The sequence below is a fragment of the Lampetra planeri genome, chromosome 4, assembly GCF_965212315.1.
Source record: "Lampetra planeri chromosome 4, kcLamPlan1.2.h2, whole genome shotgun sequence".
Lineage (NCBI taxonomy): Eukaryota > Metazoa > Chordata > Hyperoartia > Petromyzontiformes > Petromyzontidae > Lampetra > Lampetra planeri.
Window position 1 is genome coordinate 11,587,169 of NC_136110.1, and position 10,121 is coordinate 11,597,289.

Below are 10,121 nucleotides of genomic sequence, written 5' to 3' on the forward strand. Positions count from 1 at the left end.
GCCTGTATACACGTATTTGGAGTTTGCATGTACTCGTGGTCGCGTGGATTCTTCTCCGGGTCCTCCGGTTTTTCCCTCCACATTAGAATCCACGTGCATTTAGAGCAGTGGTTCTTACCCTGGGGTGCACACACCCCATGGGGGTGTGAGGCATGGCAAAATTTATTAAAAAGGTAAATCATCACAACACAAATTAAGCACGGGCACATAAGTACAACTATGTTTCATCAAACCCTTTATATTATTAACATACATTGTTGTTTCAGGATTGAGAATGAAAGGGATGCAAGGCTGTAGTAAAGGTAAAAAAACACCGATTTCGAGTATTTGGCTGCGATACATTTTCACGTGATGATAAGCCACTTCGTTGAACTATCATTTGTGACAGCCAGGTCGCTTCTGAAAAAGAACTACATAGCCCAGTGGGCCTTAACTGGGAAGATTAAAAAAAAATGCTTCCTAAAAAATTGGTTTAGTTTCGTTTAAGTCAAAAACAGACTTTTATTCGATAAGACGAGCAGAATACGTTACCTTTCAATCATAGAGCCATCTTGGCAGAATACAGAGGAAGGTGTTTCCTGAAGACCATCCTGCTGAAATTTGAGGATCTTCCTGAAAGAAATGGAACACACTGAGTCAGCCTATGGGAGACTAGAGACAGAATCAGATGCCACATGCCACCGATATTCATAGCGTACTCTACCATGATTGTAGTAGAGTACACTAATCACAGCTCTATTCTATTCTTGCGTATGGTAATATGTGTAGGACCTAAATGCCAATGTTGAGGTCTCCTAGCCATGGGTGGCCTTTATGAGAGAGTTGGTGTAGTTTTGATATTCCTCTGTTAAAGGAGCACAGACTCCAATGGTTTACTACATGGCCCATAGTTTGGGTTGCATGGATATCATCACACTGTGGTCACTATTGCCACCACACACAGACTCCTGGCTCAGCCCTACAAACTAGGCAAGTGCTGCATACATACATAGACATATATATATGCATATACGCATACTCAAAAATACAATGATCTGCCATTCACAACAAAGATTGTAGGACCCCATTTGTTAGCTATGTAAGCGTGTAGGTGTAAGTGATGTTACAATGACAAAGACCTCCCATGTAGCCTTTAACAGACTGGTGGGGCAAGTGCTGTTCATTGCACACCACGGACCAGGAGATCATAAGAATGCAGCACCACTAAACATCCAAGGGGCCAGAAATAGTTTGTGAACCTCATTCTGACCAAGAAGCTACACGTATTCCAACTGGACCCTGAGGCCACATGTGATAGCGTAATTCTGAAAGACAAAATGAAGCTCGCACTCAAGACTCAGATACTGCTAAGTGATACCAAACTGAAGCTTTACTCAGCAGAGCTGATGAAGTCCTTGGGCCTTTTCAAGACAGAGCGTCTCATACGTGGATAAACGTAGAATGCCTGAGTTTGAAATCATAGAAGTCAATCAGAAACCGCCGCTGCCTGGTTCAACATGCGAGCACCTGGAACTCATCCGGTTCACCATCCCAGTGGAGCCGGACAAGGTGGATAACCAGTGAAATGGGCCCCTGACAAAGCAGCAGCTGATCAGTGCCTGTGAAGACGTGTTCAGTAGGCCAATGGAATCCATTCCAGGGGATGTCCATATTGAACTCGATCCAAGCATTCCACCATGTAGAATGTGCCCCGTGCAGAGTGCCAATTGCCGTCAAGCCAGGGGTAAAGGCACAGCTGGACAAGCATGATGGCCACATCACATCGGATGGCCACATCACATCGGTGAAAGAGCTAACCGACTGGTTAAACATGATGATTGTGAAGAAGCCAGAAAAGCTGCGGATCTGTTGAGATCTGAAGTGCCTGAACCAAGCACCGCGGAGATCTCATGACATCATCCCCAATACACGAAGACGTGATGTACAAAGCTACCCAAAGCACAGTGGTCATGCTTGTTGACGCACGTGAAGCATTCTTGAAATGCAAATGAGATGAAGAGACGCAAATGAAGCTGCACAACAACCTTCTGGACCCCCTAGGGCAGGAAGCGATGACTCCAAACGTGTCATCGCTTCCTGCCCTGTAACCAGGGGTGGTGTATCAGCGCAAGCGGCATGAGCTGTTGGCTGGGCTCAGTGGAGTTGAGCCAATAAATCTATTAAATATTTTTTTGTTTTACCAGGTAAGGCCCACTGAGCTATGTACAGAGGGAAAAAAGTATTTGATCCCCTGCTGATTTAGTACGTTTGCCCACTGACAAAAAAATGATCAGTCTATAATTTTAATGGTAGGTTTATTTGAATAGTGAGAGACAGAATAACAACCAAAAAATCCAGAAAAACGCATGTCAAAAAAGTTATAAATTGATTTGCATTTTAATGAGGGAAATAAGTATTTGACCCCTCTGCAAAACATGACTTAGTACTTGGTGGCAAAACCCTTGTTGGCAATCACAGAGGTCAGACGTTTTTTGTAGTTGGCCACCAGGTTTGCACACATTTCAGGAGGGATTTTGTCCCACTCCTCTTTGCAGATCTTCTCCAAGTCATTAAGGTTTCGAGGCTGACGTTTGGCAACTCGAACCTTCAGCTCCCTCCACAGATTTTCTATGGGATTATGGTCTGAAGACTGGCTAGGCCACTTCAGGACCTTAATGTGCTTCTTCTTGAGCCACTCCTTTGTTGCCTTGGCCGTGTGTTTTGGGTCATTGTTACGCTGGAATACCCATCCACGACCCATTTTCAATGCCCTGGCTGAGGGAAGGAGGTTCTCACCCAAGATTTGATGGCACATGGCCCCGTCCATCGTCCCTTTTATGCGGTGAAGTGTCCTATCCCCTTAGCAGAAAAACACCCCTAAAGCATAATGTTTCCACCTCCATGTTTGACGGTGGGGATGGTGTTCTTGGGGTCATAGGCAGCATTCCTCCTCCAAACACGGCGAGTTGAGTTGATGCCAAAGAGCTCCATTTTGGTCTCATCTGACCACAACACTTTCACCCAGTTGTCCTCTGAATCATTCATATGTTCATTGGCAAACTTCAAACGGGCATGTATATGTGCTTTCTTGAGCAGGGGCACCTTGCGGGCGCTGCAGGATTTCAGGCCTTCACGGCGTAGTGTGTTACCAACTGTTTTCTTGGTGACTATGGTCCCAGCTGCCTTGAGATCATTGACAAGATCCTCCCGTGTAGTTCTGGGCTGATTCCTCACCGTTTTCATGATCATTGCAACTCCACGAGGTGAAATGTTGCATGGAGCCCCAGGCCAAGGGAGATTGACAGTTCTTTTGTGTTTCTTCCATTTGCGAATAATTGCACCAACTGTTGTCACCTTCTCACCAAGCTGCTTGGCGATGGTCTTGTAGCCCATTCCAGCCTTGTGTAGGTCTACAATTTTGTCCCTGACATCCTTGGAGAGCTCTTTGGTCTTGGTCATGGTGGAGAGTTTGGAATCTGATTGATTGCTTCTGTGAACAGGTATCTTTTATACAGGTAACAAGCTGAGATTAGGAGCACTCCCTTTAAGAGTGTGCTCCTAATCTCAGCTCGTTACCTGTATAAAATACACCTGGGAGCCAGAAATCTTTCTGATTGAGAGGGGGTCAAATACTTATTTCCCTCATTAAAATGCAAATCAATTTATTACATTTTTGACATGCGTTTTTCTGGATTTTTTTTATTGTTATTCTGTCTCTCTCTGTTCACATAAACCTACCATTAAAATTATAGACTGATCATTTCTTTGTCAGTGGGCAAACGTACAAAATCAGCAGGGGATCAAATACTTTTTCCCTCACTGTAGCTCTTTTTCAGAAGCGACCTGGTCACAAATGACAGCTCCACAAAGTGGCTTATCGTGTGGAAATGTATCACAGCCAAATACTCTAATCACATGTTGATTATAAATGTGGAGGGGAAAACTGGTGAACCCGGAGAAAAATCCACACGATCATGAGGAGGACATGCAAACTCCAAATATATAGGTGTCAGGGTCGGGATCAAACCCACGCCACCATGGCACCAATAGCAGATGACATTCTCACTATTGGATGCAGGGATACGGACGATGAAGCAGAGTGTGACTACGATAATGAGCTCCAGACACTCAATGATCAATGCAGGCAAGCGATGCTAAAGCTGAGCATGAACGAGCTGCAATTCGCAGTGAAGGAAGTCAACTTTCCTGGACACATTCTGTCCTCATAAGGCTTGAAAGCTGACCTGGACAATATTAGAGCTAGTGTGGAGATGCCAGAACCCATTTATGTGAAATTAGTGCAGCGATTCATTGAGTTCGTGAACTACCTAGCCAAGTTCATGCCACACCTCTCCAGAGGTGCGTGAACCAGTTGAGAAGGCTCCTGGACAAGGATGCAGTCTGGCACTGGCTTCCGTAGCATGATCAAGCGGCGCAGGAAATTAAGCACCTGGTCACAGTTACGCCAGTGTTAAAGCACTACGATGCTACAAAGCCGTCACAATAAAGAGCGACTCAAGCACAGTGGCCTTGGATGCTGACTTATTGAAGAAGGACAGCCCATCGCTTTCCCATCAAGGGTGCTGACGCCAACTGAACAGAACTTTGCAGACTGAAAAGCAATGCCAACGTATAGTGCTCACCGGCCAGCAATTGTCTACAAACCAGGCCCGGAGATCTACATCAGCAACACATGCTCAGCAGAGCAACAGGAGCAGACGGGATGTCCAGAGACGTGTGTGAGCCACACACAATTTGCAGTACACAGCAAGAGCAAAATGACGGGGCGCTGATCAATCAGGCGGAGCACATGAATGTCAAGAAACCGGCGGCTTTGCCAGATCGTGCGGCATACTGCGAGAGGTGAAGGTCTGAAAGCACTGAAGTCCGTTGTTCTGAATTGATGGCCAGGGGCAATAGATGACATGCCTCATTTTCAGAAAATATTGGTTCTTCAGAGACAAATAACCATACAGATTGGGATTCTGTACAAAGAATTATCATACCCAAGTCACTGCGGCCAGAGACGTGAGCACGTATACATTTGAGCCAGGTTGGAGAAGCATGCTAAAGGTGGGCATGTGACACCCTGTACTGGCCAAACACGCAAGGTGAGATCACAGACTTTTCCAGAAACTGTTCTACCTGCATCAAGTATGCACATGTGCAGCGGAAAGAAACCACGATGTCGCACGGGATACCAACACGGTTCTGACAGATCGTCAGCATTGAGTCATTCAATGACGCCGTGGACTTCTGGGAAATTAAGTTGCTGCCGGACTTGTCTGCCAAGACGACGGTTAAGCGGGGCAAGGCGTGGCGCAGTCGGAGTGCCGCTGCCAGCCGGAGCGAGTAAATCACGGACAATGGACCCCAAGTTGCGTGCCATGGAATGAGAGTTTTAGCACCGTCACCTCATCCACACACCACCCGCAGGCAAATGGCACAGCTGAAACCGCGGTCGAGATAGTGAAGAACCTGAGAGCAATAAAACTTACAGTGAGGGTGAAGACCCATAGAAAGCCATCTTTCATTGGAAGAACGCGCCAACAGAAGGAATCCATAGCAGCCTAACAGAGCACCTGTCGTCTAGGGGGGGACCCCTGTGTGGTGTGGTACCAGGTGGTACCAGAGAAGCCACAGCAGAGGAAGTAAACTGCCAAAGCAGCATACAATATATCTGCCAAAGACCTGCCTGAGCTGAATATTGGTGATCCCATCTGCACGAAGTCACCGCCCAGAGATAGAACAGGCCGCTGGAAACTGGGTGGCTGTGTGAGGAGAGCTGCACTGCACTCGTACCTTGCGGATGTCGACGGAGCCCTCTACCGTCACGACCGGGTCGCTCTGCGCATGGCAGAGGGGCCAGCTATGCGGGACTTTTGTGAGCCAGGCCACGTGCACGAGGCCAGCGGAGGTGGCACGCAGGACCCGGGCCAAGCCGGGAGAGCGGAGGATTTTCAGCAGACGTGGCGGAGAGCGGCAACCACGAGGAAGCGATCACACCGGTCAGCATCCGAGTGCCCAGTCTGCCAACCTGGAGAGATTCTGGCAGCCAGCCCACCAACGGCCGCACAAAGGTGTCCTGTTTATTCGCGCAGCGGACAACTTTCAGAGCCACTGGAGTGGCTTGATCTCTAAGAACTCATCACGTTGGACATCGTAGGAAGGACATTTCATTGAGTGCTTAATTTGACTGTTTAATAGGAATTGTTCTCGAAAAGTTGACTTGTCCTGAAATCTTCTAAATGTTGTTTAGTGACTGTTTGATCCGTTGTTTTAATGTAAATGGTTGTGTTCATTTGAAAAAGGGGAGATGTTTCAGGAAGTCATATCACGTCATGGTATTATAAGATTGACATCGTTCAGATGATTTTTGGTCAGATCGCATGAATATGAACGTGTCGTTAACCCACCACCACCTGGCACAGCCAATTAGTAAGGTTTGTCACGTAAACAAAACATGCTAATTCGTTACTAGTTTAGCACACCGGTGTGTTTTGCAGAGTAAAGCCACAACATTTACAATTTCAGTACCATGACGTTTCGCCAGTAATTACAACCAGCCTCATCAGGTGACAGCCAGAGTTGTGGAGAAATCCTCCAGTTTGTGTCTTATATAGAGGGATGTGATGTCGTTACTTGCGAGCCAACCAGGTGCAAATGCTAGAGGGGGGTTAATGTACGCTATGAATTACAATAGATATTCATTACCGGTTGGGTTATTCATGGGGCAATCAACATAAATTATGCATGCCCACCATGCATGTAGATCCTGCCATTTTTGGGCGAAAGAAATCGCAATACTAGCTCACATGCATAACAGGTTGCTATAGCTGTCGTCGTGTTGCATGCCTTCATTGGCGCTAAACATTAAAGCTGAGACTTGAGTCTGGTGTTGTTAATCTCTCATGCATCTATAACACTGTTGGCGAGAATCTATTGAGGCTGGCTCGATAAACAAGGGGGCGGTGTAGACAGAACTACACCTGGCTACCGTTCGTCTCGTACATCTCGAACCAGACTTGATTCTGCTGTCGTTAATATCTCATTCATCTAGAACACTGTTGGCGAGGATCTACTGAAGCCGGATCGATGAAGGGTAGCTAGATGTGGCCAAACCCACATCTGTCTACCCTCCGTCCCTTCGGTGCTGATTGTGGTACACACGTACACGGGATATTCGTTTAAGCTGATGGAAGGGAAGTCCCAGGCCCAATTCAAATTTCCTCACCACTGATGTCGGCTGTGGCCAGGAATTGAACTCAGTTTGCCCGGTTCTGAACGCAGTCCACTGACCACTACACTTCCACTACCTACAAAGTGATATTTACACACACACACATATCAGTATTCAGGCATGAAGTCCTGGCATCAGATTTTCATTACAGTGGTGTAAATTTGACCTCACTAAAAAAAGCCACTTACCTTCTATCTCTGCATGGATTTAAAATGTTGTACAATACAAAAAACCGAAGGTAATTGTTTTTAATCAAATTAAAAATTAAAAATATATACAGCGGGCATTCTCACAGCCGTGACACTGTATCTATCACGTTAGGATTCCACTTCACTTGCGCCATTCGGTGGGGAAAGGCAACGGCAATAATGCTCCAACTAATACAGGCGCTGCCTGATGCCTAGTGTCTCTGACTTTGGATGTCGTCCAAGCAACCTGCGTACACAATCCTGACACTCTTGGCATCAGCAGCCGCAGAGAGGGCATCTTCACAATCAACACGGATTGTTGGCCCACACATCTGGGCAACGTTGTTTGTCCAACGGGTTTCAACCGCATGACGGATGCCAACGTTTCCTCAACGTTGGCATATTTGCTGGCTTTAGCGCAAAAAAAAATAAAAAAAACATCCCAACATAAGCTGCAGGGAGAGACGCTGCTTTGTTAGCACATGCCCGAAGCGCTATAACGCGAAGCTAAATGCTTCCGCGTGTTTAGAGCTGTACAGTATGTGCATGCACTCCCAGGACCAAATCACCTGGAATATGCTGTCCGTGGTGGGATTTTGCCTGCATCGTGCTGGGGACAGGCGATTGCCATGCATAACAGGTTGCTATAGGCTTCAGGGCAGCGGACGGCAATATAGCGATGACACTTCCATGCTCTCGCATCTACACTCCCCGCCTTCGTTGACGAGAATGGTGAATATATATTCTTGGTTCCTTCGGTAAAGTCACGTAGAAGGGAAATAATAAAATTAAACAATAAAATTCTCACGACGTTTCGGCCACAACGCAAGCAGCTGAAACGTGAGAATTTTATTATGTTTTATTTTTATTATTTTATTATTTCCCTTCGACGTGACTTTACCGGAAGAACCAAGAATATGAATCCCTGCAGTCACGAAAGCTTTAAATATAAATAGAATGGTGAAGTATGGTCAAAATAATCCCCACGATCTGCAAAGGTGTGGAGAGGCCCTCATCCAGCAGTGAATGAGTGCACATGTGTTACATGTGTGTATTGCACGTGTGTGTATTATATGATGTACTTAAGAGCGCAACACCTAATGCACAGCCAAAAGCAAAGTATGCATATTCCAGTATGACAAAGTGAAAGGCATTGCATTAACACGCAACATCATAGAAATTTCATGAAACAGACATTTCGGCTGAAATTGCTGCACTACAATAATGCCAAGACAGCATCAAAAGGAACAGCAATTTGCACACGCTCATTCAAACATTAACCAACAAATTGGCATTACAGTACATATGTACAGGTGTAAAAAAACAACAATACGACTGCACACATAATGTGTTTTCTACTCGTCGAGTCTACAGCATGTGTACCCAAAGACAAAGATCCCCCAGCATTGCCCACGGAAGACTCTTGCGTTGAGTGTTGTTAGCGAAAACACTTGGTGAGGCACAGGACAGGCGGGGCAATACGCGTGAGCAATAACCCGCGCAGAGTTACGGGTCCAGTGTTCGATCGCCCCCAAACCCACAAGCCTCCCTTCACCAAACACGCCATCTCACTCACCATCGCGTACACCATCGGATATGGTTGCAACGCCAAGGCAGCCCTGCAAGCCGGAGAAGATGAAGAGACAAAGTCACGGTCCGACGTTCGCTAGAGCCGGAAGAAATTGGAGCGGTTCGCTCGCTTGACCCCGACGCCACCACCACCACACACCACCACACCACCACACACACCACCACCCACCACCACACACCACCACCACACACACAACGGCACCGTTAGAAAGACTGCAGTCAGCAGCAAGCAAGCAGCAGCAGTGTGAGTGAGCCAGCAGCCGTGACGGCCAAGGTTTTAACTTGCCCCAGTGGTTTGTGTTTGCTGCGTCTCGTCCTCCCCCCCTCTCCCTTCCTCCCTCAACTCCCCCTCCCATCGCACCACCGCTGGTACCAGCCCACAATCGTCCCGCCCCATGAATGAAAGCACCGAAACCCTCTTCCCCCCCACCCCTCTCTTACCTTGTCAATTACCAGCGACAAATCCCGTGCCATGCCTGCAAGGGAGCCACTTCACCCGGTAATAAAGTGTCGCCCTGCGAGGTCGCACGTACAGTGGTAGTGCTATTACCTATATGGTGGGCATTGTTAAAACGTCACTTGTGCCGAGCGCATTCCTCTTTTGTTTACGTTTGGAATGATCCACATTCTGAGCACGCGCCTTTCCCATAGATGAAATTCTCGCGCGCGGGGTTCCGTTTGCTCGATTAAAACATGTCGATTGATGCACCTTAATATACATCGATACGTATTTAAAACAATAACCGAACATCGGAATTATATTGAGAAAGTTCCATCGTTAACCGGTTCCTTTTATATTATTTTAATGCATGGGAAGAAAACTAAATATGAAATAATTCACACAAATACAACACCCAAGAAAACAAAACTCTTGACTGTTGATGATGCTAGTTGTAATTACTGGCGAAATGTCGTGCGCGAATTGTAAATGTTGTAGGTTTACTCTCCAACACACCGGTGTGCTGTACTAGTGTAATAAAAGACTTGACCACGATCTCTGGCTCAGTGTCCTTTATTCGGTCCGTACTGCGTTCCCACACGGCTGTCTCTCTTATTCTCTCTGTGCTGGTTCCGATGTCACTCCAGTCCACATCAGCAGCCCCGCTGCTGTTCTTGTCGCTCTT

The 10,121-nt window shown here is 46.8% G+C and overlaps 1 protein-coding gene across 6 annotated transcripts in view; it reads right to left on the reverse strand.

Annotated features, from left to right (window-relative positions):
• Positions 1-9,277, reverse strand: part of LOC144717696 (monocarboxylate transporter 12-like) — a 46,915-nt gene extending 37,638 nt beyond the window's left edge. The window contains exons 1-4 of one of the 6 annotated variants that reach the window (XM_078593257.1): positions 9,200-9,277; positions 8,984-9,026; positions 5,782-6,027; positions 532-612 (exon numbers count right to left, since the gene is read on the reverse strand). The gene's annotated coding sequence lies outside the window, so the exon portion shown is untranslated. Of the gene's footprint in view, positions 1-531; positions 613-5,781; positions 6,028-8,983; positions 9,175-9,199 lie in introns of those variants that run through there. The other 5 variants (XM_078593260.1, XM_078593259.1, XM_078593258.1 and 2 more) reach the window with 5 other exon arrangements.
• Positions 9,278-10,121: the final 844 nt, after the last annotated feature.